We start from the raw sequence: 22,583 nt of genomic DNA, 5'->3' as shown, positions 1-22,583 counted from the left end.
CATTTAGCTGAAGCTTGGCCTAAAGAAATTGAATTCTGCCTGACAACTACCCCCGACAGGAGTTGAACTGGCTCAACAAATCTTCCCAGGCCTGGCTGCATCCTACTGCCCCTGCCAAACGGAGATGACACCTCTCTGATTGAATTAGGGGAGCGGCACCTGGGGACTAAGGAACTGAACAAAGCCCTGTCCTGGACTCAAATGTTATATTGGGGGGGCCCTAAAATGGCTTCCTCTTGGAAGGAAATGGGAGGGGCAGTGCCTGTGAGGGCAAGCTGAGCTTGGGGGAAGTGGACAAACCAGAAACTCCACCATGTGCTTGGGGGAAACCACACCCCTTTGGGCCAGAGCATAATTAAAAAAAAAGATGGATAATTCATAGTACGGACTTGTCAGAATTATATAAGTAATATCATTATTCTTGTGATTTTTCTGTGCACGTTTTAAGAGGTGTTAGGACCCTGTGGTGTATTCTGGGGGTTGCTAGCAGAAAATAGGGTCTTACTCCAAATTTCTGCATGTTAAAAATCTGACACTTCATCAATTAATGTCCATACTCCTTGCGCACATTTGTGTAATTTTTGGTAAATGTCTGATTTTGGTAAACCGACCAAAAAGCACAAAATGTGGTCATTTCTGAATCCCAGCACGCAGGAACATGGGGCTTGAACAGAGACCTGTCTTAATTCATCTGTAATATGTACATGTAATGTCAACCACTTGTGTATCTGGGAAATATGTATTTGAATCAAATATAGATTTGTGGGCAAATTGACCAGGGGAGGATCCTCTAACCCATAAACAGACCTCATCATGATGACAATCCATTTCCTTCCCTCAATCATGGGAGAGGGGAGAATTGGGACAATGACAAGTAGAGAGGGGCAGGCTCAGTTATGCCACGCACACACCCACTTTCTAAACACATAAAAGCAGACAGTGCAGGACAGGTAGAAACATTCACTTTCCACTTTCTTGCGGGACGCTTTGCCGGGAGACTTCAGACTTCACATCCAGAGATCCAGACTTCAAATCCATCAATCTCCAGAACCTATAGCAGAAATTAACTCCAGAATTTGTAGCAGAGGGGCCTGAATCCACAAGCTGAATCCTCTTCAGCAGGCCTCAAAACCAACCAAACGATTCAACAGCCGGGCGAGCTGTTTGAGTTTTTTGCCAAGAACTTTTGCAAGAACCTGTAGCAGTATCCAGAAAGCAGTGCTGTATCCGGAACCAGAGAGAACCACAAACCAGACCGTTGTGAGCAGAACCGGTGCTTGACAGACCCAGAGAGCAGAGCTGACCCAGATAGCCGGGACTTCAGAACCACCCGCTGGAAGTCCCGTCCAACCTGACCAGACCTTGACGGCTTATTTCAAAAATATAGTGTGAGTACTCACTGTGCCAAAACCAATCTCTTAGTTTAAAATAATCTAATCCAAACTATTTTAGCCTATTAGAACTGCCTCCTAGAATCGTGTCATTCTGTCATCTTTAAAACTGAAAACTGTCATCTGTCATTCTGAGCTTTAAAATTTCAAATCCGAAAAACGACCTTGACTAACTCGGCCGTATCTCCGGAACCGTTTGTGCTAGGAGCGAGTTTTAACTATCATCTTAAAGCTAAGATTCTAGGCTTTCCAACGAACCTAGACCCGACTTGCTATATGGCCTCCGTAATTACGCTCGACGCACGCGATTAAATTTGCCGCGATTTGACATTTTGCACAATTTCAGCCACGTGTAAAAATCAGCAGCTCCTTGCTTTCCTTTGCTAAAATTCGTTTTAACCTGCTAGTCATTCATAGAGCATTGCTAAAGTGATCCTGAATTAATTTAAAGTATCTCTCACTCACCCTGAACCTCCTACAGGGAATTAAAGCAATTCTAGCATATTTTTCACTTCTTTGCATACCACATCAAAGTATATTGCCTGTGTTTAAAACTCATACCTGTTTTCCTCTAAGCTTGCTAGGGGGGAACTGAATTATATTTGATTGCATTCCTGAGAACTGTGTGTCTTCTTTCCATCTCCTTATATTGCATAAAGGGGGGAGTGAATTGTCAAGGAAAAGTGATTACATTATCTTTTGTTGAAGTTATTTTCTGTACTGCATTTCATTCATCATTGTGTTTCCTTGAACCATATAAAGCATTCTTTCACACCTCGTTCTTCTGTTCCTATTCATAAGTAACCAAGAACTGTGCTACTGTAGGATTACCTCTTGCTGATTACTACTCATATTCACAAGTGTACTATCCATTATCAATTTATTTATAGAAGTGTGATATATATATATATTGTTTAATTTTTCAAATAAACCTTTTAAATTTGCAAAACAAGCCTACTTCTTGGCTCAGTGGGGGGTCAAGGGGAATTCTAAGAGAGAGGTGTTATACAAGGGTTCATCATCCAGATTATAACTTGCCATAAAAATACATAAATAAGGGCTTCCCTTGGGCATCCCAGACAAGGTACTGACTTAGTGGGATTGCTTGATTGGAGTCACTTACAGTGCATGTAGGCAGGCATTCATTGTTATGTTACAACTACAACTGTTGGAATGCATTTGGTATGACTTCTTTTGTGTGGGAGTTTGTTGGTCCGTCATTTCATCTGATTCCTCGTCAGGCATAATTTTCTGATGCCACTTTACATTTTTCACATGTCAATGTGTACCTTATTGGTACTGTGTTGGTGTATAGCTATTGCTTGCCATGTCCTGTTGTGGTTTGGGAGGGGGGTTTGGGCGACATAACACTGATAGTCATGGCCTGTTTTGCAGGTCTGTGTGATTCACAACTTGCATGTGTGCCTTGTGGTCACACAGGATTGCTTATGTTTAAGTAGCTAGGGATGCACACAATGTGGCACTTCCATGGCAACATTCTCAGGGTGGTAAGGTTGTGACAGTTGACTGTCTCTTTGTCATCATCGATTGTCACCTGGTATGTGCCAGGCCTGTGTGCACTCCGCAGGGGTGGGAGTTTAGGTGAAAAATGTGGCCACAAGCTGGGTCCGGGCTTCCTTGCCACGTGCCCTATCCCCTCCCATGGGCAGCGCCTGTGCCTGTGGTTGGGGATGTGGGGGCACCACCATGTCCACTGGTATGCCCTGCCGTGTTGCAACATTGTGCAGGACACATGCTGCCACAATGATCCTGCACACTACTGGGGGTGCATAGAGTAGCTGCCCGCCAGAGCGGTCAAGGGAGCGGAAGTGTGACTTGAGCACTCCGAATGTGCGCTCCACTATGGCCCTGGTTGCAATATGGGCCACGTTGTATCTTACCTGGGGTGGTGTGGTGGGGTTCCGGATTGGCGTCATCATGTGGTTGCTCAAAGGGTAGGCACTGTGCCCTGGAGAGGTGATGATGGTTGTGATTATTGGGGTTTGTGTATTTGTGTGTGTGTGACATGCATGCATGTGCACGGGCATTTGTACTCACCTAGGAGCCATGTGTCGCCATGCTGCCCAGCTTCCAGGGCCCGGCTCAGGGCGGACATTCTGTATATGAAACTGTCATGGGTGGAGCCAGGGTAGTTTGCATAGACAGAGGTGATGATTCCCTTTGCATCGCATACCACCAGCACGTTGATGGAATGCCAGTGCTTGCGGTTTTGGTAGATGTGCTCAGTGGCCCGAGGTGGACGTAGGGCCACATGGGTGCAATCTATGGCACCGAGCACTTTGGGGAAGTGTGCCACCCTGTAAAAGTCCTGGACAACGGCCTGCCTTTCTGCGGGTGTTCTGGGCATGTATATGTGCCTGCGGACAGAGGGGCGTGTAGTGATGATTGCCAACACCTGGTGTAGGCAGTGTGACTGCGTGGCCTGTGAGACCCCCCCCACTATGGCAGTAGTCCGCTGAAATGACCCAGTGGCCAAAAAATGCTGGACATTGAGCACCTTCTCCAAGGGGCTCACTGCTTGGGAGCAGATGGTGGGGGATGTAAGGTCATCTTCCCACTCCCTGACCAGGTCTCGGATGATACGAGGTGGAAACCTATACCTGCCGTAGACCTGGTCGTCAGGCATCCCAAAAAGGCTTGTCCGGGGTGAAAAAATGCAGGCCCTGGCTATTCTCCTCCTCCTGCGGTGTCCCACGATCAGTGCTGCGACATATGGGGCATTCATCGTAGCTGTATATACGTGTTTGTTGTTTGCGCGCACTTTTATACTGTGCGTGGGACGCTTCCGCCTGCCTTCGTGTGGCGGACGCGTTGACGCCTGTGCGCGTCTTTTGACGTACGCGGGTTTCCCATATTTGAATCCATGAATACGGGTTGTTCGCATGCGTGTGGGCGTTTCGTGTAGTTCCCTGCAGTACTTCCCCAGTTACGCCTTCTTTTTCACACGTTATTCCCCATTCCGCGTGTTACGCCCACTGTTCCGCCCACTTTTGTTGTGTGCACCGCGCTATGTGCGCTTTCCCTGTGCGCATAGCGCACGCCGTTTGATGACATGTGCGCCCGCGTGCGCATGCACGGATTTGGCGCACAACCAGTGGAAAACACATGCAGCGCCTTCCTTGAATCGCACGCGTGCGCATGCGCTTTCTTTCTCATGCTTGCGCCAGCTTGCGCTGGGATTTTCGGCGCACATTTGTTCCCTGAATCGGCCCCTAAGTCTTTATGGGTGTTAATTCCTTGAAGGAAAATGTGTATTTCTGGTAAGAATAAAATACTAGTTATTGTTTTCCAACAACGTCTCAAAGAAACCCCAACTCTGACACCCCACACATCCCAAATCTAAATTCATTTAAGACTCACTCGAATGATTCCCCTTTCCATTCACACTCTAAACATATAGATAATCTATATCATGTTATCAGCAACATGGATGTGAAAAGAGAGCAATTTGCATGCATCTTATGCAGTGGGTAGACCAGGGACCACTATTACCAGAAAAGAGGACTCCAATTTTCTGTTTTTCCATGGCCGAGCTTATTTACCTACCCACAATGCTTTGCATCATTTCAGAAAATTATGTTTTCATTCCAATATGTCAAAATACTTGTGTAAAATATTTCAGAATGCAGATATAAATGTATATTCTCGTGTTACACCGTTAACGTCTATTCACTGTACAATTCATACAGTCATCCTGATATTGTTTGGGTCTTTCAAAGGCCCAAACACCTGCACTGCACATTCATTTGTCATTCAACAGACACATTTGGTCTGTCCTTAAAGGTTCTCCATGTTTTGGCACAGAGTTTGCTTTCCCAGTGGTAGTTTGCATAGAAGCAATACTATGGTATTGCAGATAGGCATATACCATAGGAGGATGGCTGCTTCTGCGGTCTTCTAGGGTAACTTATTCTAAACATGGTTTCATTTTTAAAACAGAAATTTTGGACAATCCAGAGATGAAATGAATAAGGGTTAAACATGCCCGCCCGACCATTCACATGTGTATGTGTATGTCAATGGTACCAGGCCCATTTGAAGACAATGGCTATTCATGGCCTCTCCATGCTTGTCTGTGGTTGTCCATGGTTACCCAATATCTTTAGGATCATGGACATACCATGTACACCATGAAACCATGTTTGTCTGTGGTCTGTCCCTGGGCCATTTACCATCTGTAGCTGTCCATTGTGAACCATGGTAAAACCCACGGACAAAGCAAGGGCATTAGGACTAGGAGTAGAGAGGATTGCCGAGAAGATCTCTAGGCATTAACCACCACAGCGACATCAACAAAGTGAAATATAGATTCTATAGAAACACCTTTCTTTCTTTAAGAATCAATTCATAAGGAGAGACCTGAGACCACAACCTCTGCTTCTTGACCCCGAGATCAACAGGTAACGCATATCCCTCGCTTAACTGATTCCTCTGACATCACCTCTGGTGCAGGGAACTGCAACTTGTGACTCACCAGATGTTTCCGACTATGGCTTCCTGATCTCTCACCACTGGCTGTCTTGTCTAGGGACGATGGGTGGAATTGTTAACAACATCTGGACATGCAAAGATTGCAGGCTCCTGTTCTATTTGCTTGCAAAGGTTTAGAGTTACAGTTGTCTTTGTTTCACTTCTATTGATACCATTTTCTAATTTTGATTATTGGTGATTGCTGTTCTACAAGGTCACAATTTGTATGTTTGTATCACACGGATGGACGTGCAGTATAAATTGTAGATCCGGGTATTTATTTTATTTATTTATTTTTTCATTTATAAAGCACACAAAAACCTGCAGGCACCAAGGCGCTATAAGAGGTACCAGTTACATGTAGCCAGATGGCAATAGGAAGTAATACACAGGGTAGGTTAACATGTACAGTTACATAAAGAACAGAGGTGAGGAGCATTATTGAGGTTACATACAGAGAGTTATGATCTAGGATGGAAGATCAGGCCCAGGCTCACCAAATTATGCAAACAGCCAAGTTTTGGACCCAGAAAGCAGTGGCGGCTGGTGAGTTTGAAAGCCGGTGGGGCGTAAATTTTCCCGGGCGAATTTAGTAGCGAGCGCGCACAGCCCGCGAGCCCACCCCCCAAGGGGTGGGCTACAAAATGTGGCCAACAAAATGTGCAATTTACTGTCCAAAAAACCCACCGAAATATGAAAAAAGCATTCCATTTTACATATTAATGGTGGTACAATATTCTTACGTGTGCAAGTGTGATGGTGTATTTTACAGCAGCTTGTATTGAGAATAGCTGGTACTATGGGGTATGCATAAAGAAATTAATTATATAGTCAGTAATGATGGAAACATATGTTTGTCATGCTGTTACTGGCATTCACATGCGTTCATCCTCTTACTAAGGTGGGAATGGATTTTAGGCATTTTCTGAAAGGGGGAAACTAAGCTAAAATATTACTTTAGTTTTTAACCACTTAATTAATGCGACATTTGTCCTACCTCTAATGGCTGTCTGCCTCGCTGAGTTGCCATTGCTTCAGTTACTCAAAGTTGCAACACGTGGAATGCGCAGGTCTCAGAAATAGCACGCGCATATTGCATGGAGAAAAATGCAACTGAAATAGTTTACTAAGTTTATTATGTTGAGTGCTTTATAATCAACCAACAACCATAACATCCAAACATACTTCACATTTCTCACTGTTCTGTCAAATAGATCACTGCAACCTTACACAAAATCCTAAAAGGCCATTGGAACATAGAATTCAAGGTAACCCACAAAATAACTGCAAATAGCTTGTTTGTAACAGAACATTCACTGGTCAATCATTTTGAAAGTTTGTACACAAATTGTGCACGTCTATTTTTCAGAGAGTCAAATTTATCAATAGTCTGTGTATTGAAGTCAGGGATCTCTTGAATTAGTTGTTTTTCCATGGACAGTATGGCCAAAGCATTCAGACGATCCTCAGTCATTGTGTTTCTCAAGAATGTTTTAATTCGCTTCAGGGTGGAGAAACAGCGCTCAGACTCAGCAGTTGTCATGGGTGTAGTAATCAGAATTTTTAATAACTGCATTGTCTTACTAAATGCTTCTTCGAGATTGTTTTCAACGAACAATTTTAATAAAGAAATTGCCCCACTTGAACTACATAATTCTGGTCTCATAAACTATTGAAAGCTCAGTGCGCAGTCTTTCCTTGTTTAACATGGGGTACGCTTGGACAGTTGCATTCAGTGCATCATTGGGAAAAGACTGTCCATGTGTTTGAAATAGTTCACTCTGCAACAATGTGGCCCCCTCCAAGTGGTTAGTAAATGCAAAGCTTTCTTGGGCTTGTATCACTATAATATCACATACTTCTTTAGCCAAACGATTCAAAGTGTTCATATTTGCATTGCGACCTGAAAAAGTTGCCTCTGATGGAAGTTTAGCTTCCAGATTGTCAGTGCTTCCATGTACTCTGCCAATGCACTTGATAAAAGTTGCAGTAGCTTTCTGCACATACACAGAGTCAATTTCTCACTTCTGAAGCTGGTTATATAGAATGTCGACATGGGGCATTATGTCATTGAACAAAAAAAGGAAGAAAAGGAACTCCTTCTCTTTCAGAGTTCGAATAAATCCCTGGGCCTCATGCACAGTAACCCCCTCAGAATCAGTCAGTCTTTCAATAATGAGCTCAAAGCATGTATGGAGTGCTTCTCTGTGCTGATATATGGCTTCCACTACCTGAATATGGTAGCTCCAGTGAGTGCGAGATGGTTTTGGAAGTCTTTGATCTGATACCTCATCTAGAACTGCGGTTATTTTTGGAGAACGAGAAAAACATGTACAGAAGCCAGAGATATCACAAAAGAAAACTCGAGCTTCTGAGATTTTTGAAACAGCCTGTTCAATGATGAGGTTAAGCTGGTGTGGATAGCAATGTAAATAATGTGCATGTGGATACACTTCAGCTTCTTTCTTTTGAACACCACCAGACACCCCCCTCATTACACTCGTACCATCATATGTTTGCGCAATTACTTTTTTTGTGGCAATCTTCAGGGAATACTTTGTCCAATTTTTCCATTATGGCAGTAGCAATGGTCTGCGCACTAGAGTCTTTCAGATGAGAGAATCCATAAAACCTTTCAACCATTCTGTATTGTTCATCAGTTGTATCGTCTGCCTGAAAAGCCACATAATCTGTGCATTTTAACTGCTGTACAATGATCTCTCTGGTGACCGTGAGCATGCAGTCCAGCAGTTCATTCTGAATTGTTTTTGAAGTGCCCTTGAATACTGTTGCATTTTTTAAGTGTAGTTCCATTGCACTGTCTATGCTGGATACAGAATCCACCAGGCCTCTAAATACACCAGGATTTAAAAGAGTCTTCAGTTTCATCATGGCCACGTAAAGCCAATTCAAACGCACCACAAAAACGCACACAGTCTATTAACTTTGACAAGATGTATCGGTTTGTATCCACATCCTCATTATGCCTCATCACGCTCCGGCGATAGGCATCATCCAACTGTGTTGCAATGTTTACACTTCCCAACATGCGCAGCTGTAATATATTCTCAATGTGAGATTTGCACGATTCATGTCTCTTGCTTTTTTCTGACAAATGCTTTAAGTCAGTGACTCCTGTTTTTGTCCAGGCCGTTTCACCTCCAAACTACCAGCAAGGGAAGCAGAACAAAGAACGCTTAGCAATGCTACCAGTGAGCCATGTCTTCTTTTCATACCACACCATGGAAAATGTGCGTGTGTAAGCCTTTCTCCTATCTTTTGCGGACTGTTCAATTTTTACATCTGGCCGATCAGGCCCTAGTCTTTTCACCTCCAGTTTTTCTCTGTGTGCGAGTCCGGAAAATGGTTTTGAGAGTAATTGGTCCACTGAATTCATTTCGGCAACAGTGACACCTGTTAATAAGCAAAATGATTATGCACATGTATATGTAGATGGGATCATGTAGTCATTATTAGGTATGCTCTTCAATAACACATAAGTATAATTAGTCGGTACTAGACACAGATAGCGTCTGCAATTATACACAACTCTGCTGTACTTATCATCAACCAGTACAGTTGAGTATAATTGCTGATGTTATCTATGCATGTGTTAACACACATGCCCATTAGCAAATGTGACACCAGCCACACAGTACGTATTGCAGCTTGTTTGGCAACTGAGTACTTAAGGAAGAAATGAGGCAAGTTTCTTCTGTTAATACTGTTCTAAAAATAACATTGTTTAGAATGTAGGGAGATTTTTCTGACTGCATGACACAACCCCAACCCCTCCCAAGCACTGTGGGAGCAATGGAGAAGATTAGAAAGAAGGTATTCTGATGTTTGAAAGACTGGGATTTTACACCAGCAAAACAAATTACTGTATACCATTCAACTGGAAGATACCAGGACATCATGAGGTAAGTGGGAACCACCACCCAATCCTATCCTTCGAAAAACAGTTTCCAAATGGACAGGTTTGCTTCCGTTGAACCATAAGCAGGCCTTTTTGCATTATATGTATGACTTTCCATTTTCAAATGCCACCCTCTCAGCTAGTCATAGATGCCATTCTGTAGTCTGTAGTCTGTACTGTTCATCAGATTTTCCCCCACCTTATTGATCCCCACAAACATGGGCTTCTTTAAAAAAAAAAAAAAAATTAAACAAGATAGCTGTGTGCCTTCTTTACTACAGATGAACGCAAACAGAGTTGGAGTGCCCTGAGCACCAAACCCTACAAAAGACTCATGCTAGCTCACCTCGTTCTGGAGAATGGTCACTGCAATGAACTCCTTCGCAGGCTATGGGAAATCCAAATCCCGGAAGGTGCACTGTGGAGGTTGAAGTCCGATGTTTTGAGTTGCACAATTGCCCTGGACTGGTTGGATTTGTTCATGTAAGGTGTTGCTGATGGTCTGTAAAGAGAAAGCGAGAGACTGATCTCAGAAAGGGCAACATAGGCTCAGAGCAATATTAAAATGGTTTTCACACATGAAGGAGAGAGAGTTAACTGTTTGTAACATTGAAGCTGCACCAGAATAATCATTAGTACAATGTGTAAAGAAAGTACCAGCAACTACCACCATGTTCCAGTCATCAGTTGTATAACGCTGCAATATATGCATTTTTTATAATGTTTTCATTCTGGGGCTTTAAAAGTGTGCTTTGCGGAGCTCACATTACAAAAATAATTTGCTGCAGCCCTTCAGGCACCCGATTTATAAGCACTCTGCGTGTCCTTCGCAGAAGTCCCGTTAAAAACAGCATTGGCAAAGCCACTGAGATCCTGTTCAAACACAAGCATTGACAAAGCCAACATTTTGGCCTTGTGCATACGGTGTAAGCTTCTGCCAGGCACTGCTATTAGATCATGATGCCCAGGAACTTGCACCATGTTTCTGCTTCTACAACAACAGGTAGTTAATTCTGCTACAGCTGTGCCTGGCAAGTGGCACTGTGCCTGGCAAGTACCTGGCAAGTGTAGTTATGCTACAGCTGTGCCTGGCCACAACAAGGGATGAAGGGGTGAAGTAGACAGAATAAGCACAACACAAGGCAGTGAGCCGAGGTCAAAGGGGAAGGTGGGTAAACAGCAAGAAGAAGCAGCACAGGCTGACAGTTAAATACCAGGGGTGCAGATAAGCAAGAAGGAGAAACGGCAATTCAGAGAACTGGTTGTAGATCAGAGAGAAGAGGGGCAAGGGGGTAACAAAGAACGTGGAGGACAGAAGGCAGAGAAGGGGGGAAATCAAGGAAAGCAGTTCAAAAGTCAGATCAATGGATGCAAGTAGGTGCTACATTGCACAGCCCAGGAAGCAAAGTGTCAACCAGATGGTAAACAGCCGAAAGGGCAGTCAGCTAAGTAGGGTGAAGGGGTAGTAAAGCGCAGGGTTGGGAAAGACAGACAACATGGGGGTGCATAACCTTGAGGTGCATAATTATTTACACAGGGAAATACCTCACCATGTACTGTTTCCAGATGATTCTTATGTTGTTTTAAAGATTGTCATGAGAGATCATCTCAATGGAATTCCTTCCCAACACTCTTGCTCTCACGTAGCCTGCTGGCTGGGCTGGCATCATAAGAACACGGTCTGCGCCCAGCACACCACAGGAATGCACCCTGGCGAAATATTTGCTAAGAAGTGTTTCGTCCGTAAGCTGGGCACAGTCACATTGACTAATTGGGCGGCCCATCGGTAATGGATAAGATTAGATCACACATACTTCAATACAAAAGGACTATTATGCAACGCAACAGGCCACGGGTCATACAAAATATGCACGGAATATAGAAAGCACTGCATCAAACAATGTGTTTCAATGATGACAGTGGCCCAATAGCAGGGGAGATTCATTCTGCGTGCCAATTCTGTCAGTCAGTCAACAGCCCTGGAAATCCAGCATGCGCAGGTGTAATGAAGCTGAGCCCTGTTGACAGTTTGGTATTCTCAGGGTCATGGCTTGCCTAATGAACTCATTTAGATTAGAAAATGCATTTAATATTTTATCGGAATTAACCTGTGCCAGGAAAGGGGATTACAATTCATATCCGCAAATGTGGCAGCGTTACGTTGAGGCGGCATATTCCATGAATATTAAGTGCTCAGCTTTGCGCATATTGTCATGAAGCCAAACATTGCAAGGCAATTATACGTTAATATATACTGCTAGTGTTCTGCCAATAATTAAATCTGAGTAGGGCATCATGGATATTTTACTGGATGTAAATCTAATATACATTATATTGTAACAGCTGACATCATCTTGCATACACATGCTACACTATATTACAAAACTTTGAAAGGAGAGCAGTGAAAGCAGTGTTTCAACAAAGATATTGTTTGTTTTTGTCCAAATATGATATGAGATAATAGGTTATTATTGCCCCTTCCATCCTAGGCCTCTCTACTGCTGAGAGTGCCCATACATAGAAATGGGGGCTCTGTGACGTGTGCACAGCTGCCCAGTCGGAGTTGGACTGAGACTGGCAGCTCATGCACACAGGGGTACCCATGGACATGGGTAGAGGGAGGCACAGAATTGGCTACCCCTAGATAGCCTAAGGGCAAAATTGAACCTCCTTTTGTAAAGAATGTATATATACACGACATAAGGACCATCAAACTGTTAAACCTGTTCACAAAAGTCAAATTGTGCAGTGATTGTGTGTGTGCATGCGTCAACTGGCAATGCTGACCTCACGGTGTGTGGCACCAGAGCCACTGGCACAGGCGATTCTGTGTTAGCCTTTGGCTGCACATCCAGGGTTCATCCTGGGCACAGCTCAGGGAAGAGGTTTAGCAAAGAGCGGTGAAGGCACATGGTTTTCTGCCGAGACTGACACTGGCTTCAGATGGCACACCCCAGTGGGATATATTTATTTATTTAATATATTGTTTATATGTACAGCGCCTGTACATAGAGACATGCTTCAAAGCGCTCAATGAAGAGGTGGGGGGACAGTAGGACACCAAAAGAGAAACTGCCAGGAAGGGAGGGCTGCAGGGAGAGCAGGCACATAGCAGCGAAGCCTGCACATCCCCATTTGGATGTTCTTATGCCCATGCAGACACTGTGCCAGTAGACCAGGGTGGGTGAGGAATGTGCATGCTTCGTGCCTTCTCAGTGCTAGGGGTAGTGTAGTGCCTGGCTGCCTGCTGTGCCCCAAGGCCCGCTCTGCCAACTGTGGCCGTGTGAACATGGCATTAGTGGGGTTTTCCATCTAGTGCTCTGGCATGGTTTTCCACACATGTGTTGGGCAGGCTACTACCCCTATGGTGGTGGTCCTACAAAATGGACTACACACTGGCCCGGCCAGGTCTGAAAGGCAGCCGCAGCCCGCATCATGCTAATTGTGCCGTTGACAAAAAATGCAGAAAATATAAAACGGCACAAGTCACCAGGGAGAGCCCTGGCAGCAAGAGGCCCTCTCCCTGCCAGGGCGCTCCCTGGTGACTTGTGTGTGCCGTTTTGGCAGGCAGGCGTGTGCTGCTGCTGCCCAAGTAGCAGCAATCCCTTCCTGGGCCTTGCATACCGGTCCCGGCGTGGTGGCCCAAGGCAAGGCCCATGGGCCACGGCATGGACCGGGGCTAAACAAAGTAGGCCCAGGCGGCCCCCGCCTTGTTGATAGCGGGCCACCCGCTATCACCAAGGCAGCCAGCTCGGCAGCAACACTGAACGACGTGTAGGCCCTAGCCTACACGTCGTTCAGTGTTGACTGGGCCTTCCTGCTGGGCCGCGTGGTGGACCACATAGTTTGGGCCCGGGGAGGGAAGTGTAAGTGTGTAACACTCCTGACTCCGAGTCCCCAGCCCGGGCCCAAACTAACAGAGAAGAAACAACGAACGCTGCGCACAATGGGATACTTACCGCGGGTCCGCGGCGCAGCTGGACTGGTGGCCTGGTGCAGCAGCACTCCTCCTCGTGTGTGCTGTTGTTGACTCATCGGACTCGTCGGCTGAAAAGAAAGAGACGGGTCTGGTGTGAAGGCGGCGCAGGTGCACGCACCCACCCTGCGCCGCCAGTCATAGATACAGTAATGTCATTGGCTGTTTGCCAGCCAATGACATTACTGTATCCATGGCAGGGGAGGGATTAATAATATAAGTGCACTGTTTGTGCACATTTTAATACTGGCGGGGCCACCCCTGAAGCGCCCCGCCAGGCCTCTAATTAAAGGGGCTACGTAGAGTGCGTGGAGCTAAAAGCTCCACGCACTCTACTATAAAAAAATAATACTAAATTGGGACGCGCCCTGCTGCCAGGCCGGCCTGTATACACTGTGACTGCACTGACTATTGTTTCCTTGCCAGAGCGCCCCCGCGCTGTTGGCAAAGGACGTGCAGCAGCATCTTCTAGGCTAAAAGAGATTCAATCAGAGAAGTTCTCTGATTGAATCTCTTTTAGCTTCTCTCTTTTTTTCTGGGGGGTGGCGCCCGGCTGCCCTATTATAGCAGCCGCCACTGCCAGAAAGACTCTTCTACCCTCAGAGCAGGTGGGAGGGAGTTCCATTGGTTAGCTGCAAATGATAGAAAACTTGATCCTCCCGCTGAAGCATTTGAACTTAGGTTGAACCAGAAGATGGGAGTGTGGTGTTCTGGTTGGCCTAGAAAAGCGCATCACAGAAATTTTTTAGGACAGTAAGGCGGGGAGGACCTGGCGATGCACCTGTGTGTGATCGAGAGGGTTTGGAAAATTATCTTTTCTCGAATCGGAAGCCAGTGTACAGCTCTTCGTGCGGATGAGATGTGTTCTGATTTAGGGATGTCCAGGGCCACTCAATGAGCGTTGTTTTGGATGGTCTGTAGTTTCTCTATGTTGTGTGCAGAGGTGCCATCAAAGAATACATTACAATAGTCTAACCTGGCGCGGAAAACTGCGTGCGCATTAGTTAGACAGCTATTTGTGGATAAGAAGGGTCTGGCAGCATTAATTAATTTGGTTGTTCACGCTGCCATTGAGATAGAGTTCAATTGGCGGGTCAGTGATAGTGTTGCATCAAGGTATACTCCCAGTGGTTTCACAACAGGGGAGACTGGAATCTAGGTGGCATCGATGTTGGAGGTTGTGTATTTGGGGTTGAATTTTTTTTTATCACCGTTGAGGGTCTGACAGGAAGGAGTTTGGGCTTCTCATCATTGAGACAGAGGCCATGTATTGCCATCCAAGCTATGGATGGTCGCCTAGGCTGCGCTCAGAGTGTCAGCACCATTTGAATTGTTTCCAGAGAGGGGCAGGAGAATTTGTGTATCATCGACATAGTGAAGGTCGAAGAGTGGCTTTGTAAAGTTGTTATAGAGCATGGGAGGGACACAAGGTCCTTGTGGAACTCCACAATTAATTGGGGCTGGGGAAGCACTAGAGTTCTCAGTGAACACCCTCTTTGCTCTGCCCTGTTGGAAGGAGGTGATTCTGGATGTAGCTTCAGGTGAGAAGAAGGCTGAGGCGGTAAGATGGTGGCAGAGAATGTTATGCTCCAACAGATCAAAGGCCACAGAGACAGAGATAGAGACATCATTTGGGGGTTGCCCGGGGTCTCCCTGCCACCCCTGAGGTCTCCCATGCTACCCCTAAAAACAAAAAGTGGATTTAAAGCTCCTGGGCTGTGGCCGGTGCCATGCGGCTCTTTGTTTCTTGAGTAACTGGCTTTTTTGTTCAAACTTCTTAAAAAAACGGGGGTTCCACAAGTGTCACACTTTGAGCAGTGACCCTAAATAAGAAAGAATAGGAATAAGAAATAATTTGTCTTTCTGGAATTCTATAAAATAATTGCTAGACTCATTAAGCGTTTATTTCAGGCACACTTCAGTCTGATCTTAAAAACCTCAAATTCACAATGCAGACAAAATCCTCCAAAAAGCATTTCGAGTAGAATAAGCATCCATTTGTGACTATGTATTTTGCTTTTTGCAAGTTGCAGTTACAGCATTTTGTTTCTGCCGTTGTCTCTGTTACGATCATTACAAGACATTCCATCTCGGTGTCCTCGGTTCTTTGACAAAATCCTTGCGCTCAAAACTTGTGTACAGTGTAGAAATGTTTGACAATTGCACATAAAGTGGGCCTTGATTTCATTGTGCCACAATTAATAATTTGTTGTAATGTGTCTATCTTTCCTATCTCCATGGAATGCTGTTCAGAATGTTTGTTTGCATGCATGCGGTAACGAGTGCCCAGAGTACGGGGTGCCATGTGAGGGCGTTGCTTCCCTGTGCTACTCTTAATTCTTTAGTACAGAGTTATGAACCCTTCCAATGGTATGTATTTTGTAAATCTTTGAAGCCTGAAAAGTAGATCTACGCAGGCTTGATATGTGGCCACCTTTGCACCAGACCTACAGATGAACTGACCTGCTGTTAAATCTCAGTTACCAGTTTAATGGTATCCACTACAGAGTGTAATATGCTTACTGACTTTGAGAACATTCAGACATGTAATTGCTCATTTTACTATAGATGGTAAGATTGCTCAGTAGGTTGAGTGCTCACTGCTGTGATATGTGTGTGATCTGCATGTTGCAGGTTAGAATCCCGGCAAGGCCAACTCAGCCCTACATCCTTCTGAGGTTGATAAATGAGTATCAACCCAGATTGGGTGACATTGTAGCTATATTTGTTCTATATAGAGCATTTAAGGGTAGGTGCTATTTAATAACACATCATTATCATTTGGCCTTGGGCGCCTGCTTACATTCACAGTAATTTGGTATTATGGGCTTATACACACTGATATTAACATTACATATGGTGATCCATTCTTGTATATCACATTACAGTGATATCATAACCATATTTTTTGTAGTGTACTTAGGAACAATGCGTTGTGATGGAAGTTCCTGTTTTGGTAAGGTGTGAAAGGTTGTGTTCCATCGCTTCCCGCAATGTCACTTTGGGTAGGGTCAAATTACATCACTTCCTCTGATGCCATCAGAGGTCAAGGGTGGTGTGATGCCACTTCCACTACACGTGGCATTTTGGTGAAATGATGTCCCTGCGCACACAGATCTAGAAGGAGAAGCAGGGCAGGTCTCCCTTCATCCCTGATCTTGTCAATCTGGTTTTTGATGTCTAGAAGTGAGATGGCCTGGACGGAAGCCAGACTGGCGGACTCCCAAGATGCGATTTGCTTCCAGATGGTGCTGAATTTGGGCATAGGCTGCTCTGTCCAGAATTTTCTAGTAGGAAGGGGACCGTGGTAAATGGCTGGTAATTGTTAGGGAGGGAGAGGTCAAGGGAGGGTTTCTTTAGGAGCGGAAGAAGCCAGGCTTCTTTAAGGCTGGACTGCATTGTGCCTGCTGCGAAAGATGCCTTAATAAAAGCTGTAACGAAGGGTGTCAATGCTTCGGCACAATCTTTGATGAGTGAGGTGGGGGCATACATCACCTTCACATCTCGAGGGTGTCAGGCTCTTTAGGATGTGCAAGGTTTCCAGTTCAGAGACTTTTTGGAAACAAAACTGTGCTGTGCCTTGGCTATTTGTCATGGGGAGGAGGGATGGTGGCTGCAATGGGCGGGCGAGTAGGTGTCAAATTGGATCATTTGGTGAGAATTAATTTGTATAGCGTAGCAAATTTTAATAACATGGCGCTCCGTATATTAGTACACCATGCTGTGTCTTTAGTGAGGGTGGAGGGTAGGGTGGTGGGGGCTTCCAATTTCCTAAGGATGGTGAATCATTCTTTAGTGTCAGATTTAGCATTGGTTATTCTTGTGTTGAAGGTGGTAGCTTTGGCGCGAATGATGGTTTGTTTGTACCGTTTCGAGAATCTTATGAACATCTGCCTTAGGGCGTCTGAGGGTGTTTTCTTCCAACGTGTTTTAGCGAGTCATTTTTCGATCCTGAGTTTAGGAGGTCAGGGGTGAACAAGGAATTAATGTGTCCTGCCGGTTTGGCTTTTTTGGGTGGTAGGGGTCAATGGTGTCTACTGCAGTAGTTAAGGTTGTGGCGTAGAGACCTACTATTATATTGGGATCTTGTGAGCTGAGGTGCTCCTGTTTAGGGCATTGAGAAATGGTAGAATGCAATCTTTGTTTAGTTTGCGAGAGGTACGTGCCTGAGACTGCGGTAGCAGTATGGTAGAAGGTTTGGTTTGCTGGCAGAGTGGGATAGTGAAGGCAATAATGTGGAGGTCAGACCATGGCAGGGAGAATTAGATGCGATGGTGCTGAAGCAGCTGAGGTCTGCCATCCAGTCCTTGGTGCAACCTTTGGCATGGGTGGGAGCGCTAATGCAATGGCTGAACCCAAGGGCATTCAGAGAATTGGCCCTGGAGGACACTTGCAGGTCAGTGGGGTCGTTGAGGCCCAGGTTCACCGAGGAGGATAACTTTCGAAGAGGGCTTGATGTTGACCCCTAGCATGTGAAGATGGTCTTCTTCAAATGTTAGGATGGGGCCGTGTGGGCGGTAGATAACATGGACTGTGATTGTGTTAATAGGGGATGTGGTCAGTTTCATTGATAGGATGTCGCAGTTTTCAATGAGAGAGGTGTTGAATGGCCTAATGTGAAGGTGGTCTTTTGCTATGAGGGCAACTCCACCACCTCTGGCGTTAACTCGGTCATTCCTGAGGATGGTGTAGCCTGTCGGGATAGCAAGAGAAAGGGCAGGACCTGAAGCTGCATGTAGCCATGTTCCAGTGAAGGCAAGGGCGTCGAGATTACCTGTTGTCAGGAGGTCATGGATGTCGAGTGCATGAGCTGGTAGATAGAGGGCATTGACATGGGCTAGGTTGAGAGAGGGCCCTGTAGGTTTGGAAGCATATGCATTTACATTGTGGGAATTATCTAGATAGTCTGGTGCACTCTTCTCAGTGTTCTGGGTTGCCGGGCCTCTGCCATTTTTGTCGCATTTAAGGGCGCTGCAGGAGGAGGCAATAACATTTACATCAGTACAGAGGTATAGACAGAGTAGACCCTGAGCGGGCAAGGCCCACCCAAAATCTGAGCCTTTATGTCAGAGTGTTGAGGCTCGGAAACAGTACTAGCAGGGTTCTTTACAATGTTTTGACCCACAGTGGTATTGTTGGCATAATTTTTTGCATTTAAATCACAAAGGGCATAGCCAACTGGGAAGACTTCCTTAGCAGCGCAGCTTTGAGCAACAGTGGCAGTACGAGTAACGGCTGGTGGTCTTAGACAAGGAGAAAAAGGAAGCGCCTGCCATGCAGGCAGCAGTTTGGGCATTATGCAGTTTGCAAGGAGGATTGGATTCTATGTTAGAAACATAGGTAGCAGGGTGAATACCTTCTTTGTAGCGTCTAAGGGTGTCAATTCCAGTGCAAGATCTGCAGCCAGTTAGCTGGAGGAGCTTTTGAGTTGGGCGCTGCAAATTAGTTGCTGGGCGGTGAGCAGATATGGCAGGGCTGGGGGTGGCATTAGTGATACCTAGGGTGTGGTTTGCTGTGGCAGTGACATTTCTCTGGAAGCTAAGGCATGTATAGAACTGAAGTGACAATTACATAATTTAGCACAGGGCTTTAGACATATCTTTCACACGACAGAAGTCATCCCCAGGGCAAGTTCCATTGATACCATGACAGGGTGAGGCGGATTCGATGCTGGGTGTGTCTGTTTTCTGGTGGGTGGCGAGGCAAGTGAGATGAGGTGCCTCGCTCTGAAGGATATCAACGTTTCTGTGTCTCCGGATAGGTTTATGGGGTACCCGGGTGTAGTGAGAACATGAGCCCGCAGAGGGCCTAGAGGCTCCTGCATTTGAGAGGCAAGGGTGGGCAGTGGAACGGTGGCGCGTTCTCAGGCGCAGATTCTGGTTTCTTTCCTGGATCTATGGAGAGATGGCGCGCTTAGGGAATGTGGCCAGATACGTTCTCAAAGTGATTGTGTGATCAGGACGTGGCCCGTGAGCTTGGGAGAGCATATTGGTGGGTCAGGTGACATGCCCGGAGTGTGGTAAGTATCGATGCAGGCGCAACACGTGGCTCGCACACCTAGATTGGGAGTGGCGCTCATGCATTTGAACAGAGTAGCCCAGCAGGGCTGGCCATGCGGGGGCAGGCAGCAGCAAGTGCCCCGGGAGGGCCATAGAGAGCGGTATGAGGAAGGAAGGGGCTTGGGCAGGGGGATATATCTTGCACAGGTAAGGCAGATGCGTAGGTTGCGGAATGAGTGATGTGCGCCAGGTAAGGGGGACAACTTCCACCGCAATAGTAGTGGTTGGCTTACCTTTTGTGGTGAGCGGAGTCATCTGGACACACAAAGGCAGCATTCCTGAAGTAGCAGATGTAGAGCGGGAACAGCGGTGTGGGGTGTGGCAGTCCCGGCAGAGATTGGCTGAGACATCCAACGGCCTCATATGCCGGCCTTGCTTGCAGGCCGGCTGCGCCTCCTGGGTGGTGGCTATCAGTGCCATCTGTTGCAGGCCCATCCAATCAGGGCACTGGCTCCATGGAGCCACATAGCAGTTTTCTTCTTGTTGAATTTCGGCAGTGGCCATCTTAATCTCCCCAGGCACTGCACCGTGCTTGTGGGGATGATGGTGTTGTTGGAGGCAGGAGGCTCCAGGTGGGGGTCTTCGTTTACCTAATACTAGCTGAGACATCCAACTGCCTTATATGCCGGCCTTGCTTGCCCGGCTGGGGGCTCTCAGTGCCATTTGTTGCAGGCCCACCCCATCAGGGCACCAGCTCCACAAAGCTATATAGCTGCTTTCTTCTTGTTGAATTTCAGCGGTGGCCATCTTTTTTATTATTATTAACCAATATGTTAATTATTTTCATAAAAGAATAGAACCAACACAAGCATCAGTACACCTTGAGCATAATACAGTAGGATCCATATAACAGTATTAGCATTAGCATGAGAGCGCAACTGACATAGGATACTAACAAGTAACATTGGCAGCAAGAAGGTTCAGGGTTTAAAGCAAACCATATTTTCAAGCCCCTCATCCATCTCCCCCCGCCTTCTCCATATCTTTGTAAACTTCCACGACAGTCCCTAGCCCTGTACACTCTCCTCTCCAAGGATATACAACGTTCCACTTCCGCAACCCACTGGCTTAGAGTCGGACGCTCCGCAGAGCCCCAGGATGCTGAAATCAGTCTCTTAGCAAGCCCTAGTGCCACAGCCAGGAACGATTTCTCATATTTCGTGAACCCAGTGTCTACCCATATCCCAAGCAATGCCTGTTTCGGCTCCAGAGGAACCTGAGCGTCCATTACAGTGGACATTTCCTGCGTTAATTTCCCCCAGAAGATTTGAATCTGAACGCAGTCGCAGAGTGTGTGATAGAATGTACCTCCTTCCCTACCACATCTTAGACATGCATCACTGTCTACCACGCCCCAGCTGGTCAGCGCAGTGCGGGAGTAGTACACCCTGTGGAGGATTTTGAATTGTATTAGCTGCAGCCGAGCCACTATTCCCACCTCCCTCGGGAACATCAGCGCCTCTACCCATTCCTCGGGTACCAACCTCCCCAAGTCCTGCTCCCATTTCTCCCTCAGTTGGGTGAGCTCTGTGGTCCGAAATGCAGTGAGCACTTGGTACAGTGTAGACGTGACTTTGGCAGGGATGCCCGATGAGAACAGATTGGCTTCAAGCGGAGAACTCCTTTGGACCTCTCCCAGAGAGGGAATTTGGGCTTTCACAGCATGTGTTATTTGCATATAATGAAATCCCTCTCCTGATGGGAGGCCATATTGCCCTTGCAGCTCTTCAAATGGCCGTAGGTGTCCCTCATGTGTTATATCTGCAAAGGTGTCTGCTCCCCTCGCTGCCCAGCTCTCAAAGTACCCCATCTTCAGCAGCTCTGTCAGGTGTGTATTATGCCAAATGGGCTGGTCGAGAGTTGGTTTTCCGCCCCACCCCAGGTCCTGGTGCATCTCCACCCACACTTGGCTCGTGTGCCGCGTTGGCCCGGGGAAAGTCCTCATGTATCTTGCCCCCCCATATAGTACTTGTCTGGGGGTCCGATCTATCATTCGTTTCCGCTCCACTACGATGTGAGGGAGTGACGGGTCCCAATGCAGCCAGTCATTCAATACCCCCAGCTGTGCTGCCCAGCAATAGCTGCGCAAGTTGGGTAAGCCTATGCCCCCTTTCTATGCAGAGTCTTCAATGCCACCCATGGTTGTCCCACCGCCCCCCATAAGAGCACCCACAGGGTTCCCTTAATTTCTACAAAAACCTTCTGCGGGATCGGAAGCGGGGCGTTCTGTAGGACATAGAGAAATGTAGGTTGCGTCAACATCTTAAAAATGGATGCTTTACCCAGCAGGGTTCGTGGGAGGGATTGCCAGTGTGTGATATCCTGTGTGAACCTGTTCACCACTGGGGAGAGATTGAGCTGGATGAAGTTGGACAGGCATGGGCTAAGGTAGATACAAGATATTTGAAGCTTGAAACTGCTATTGTGTACCGGCATTCCTGAGGAAGCATTGTTACCTCTACCTGCACTGGGAAGAGGACTGATTTTGGCCAATTTAATTTGAGCGTGCTAAAGCTTTGGTATGCCTGCAGTATTCCAGTCACAACCGGGCAAAACATCTTTGGCCCACTCATGTATATTAGGAGGTCATCTGCATAGAGTGAGACCCTGTCTTCCCCATCCCATGGCCATTTAAATCCCTCCCATTCCGGGCTTTCCCTGAGATGTATTGATAGTGGCTCTATCAGCGGAGAGAGGGTGCATCCCTGCCGTGTGCCTCGCCCCAGTTCGAATGCCCGAGAGGTGAC

This window comes from Ambystoma mexicanum, chromosome 9 (assembly GCF_040938575.1).
Source record: "Ambystoma mexicanum isolate Mex_15411 chromosome 9, UKY_AmexF1_1, whole genome shotgun sequence".
Taxonomy (NCBI): Eukaryota; Metazoa; Chordata; class Amphibia; order Caudata; family Ambystomatidae; genus Ambystoma; species Ambystoma mexicanum.
The sequence above is the reverse complement of the archived record's forward strand: the minus strand, read 5'-3'. Positions refer to the sequence as shown.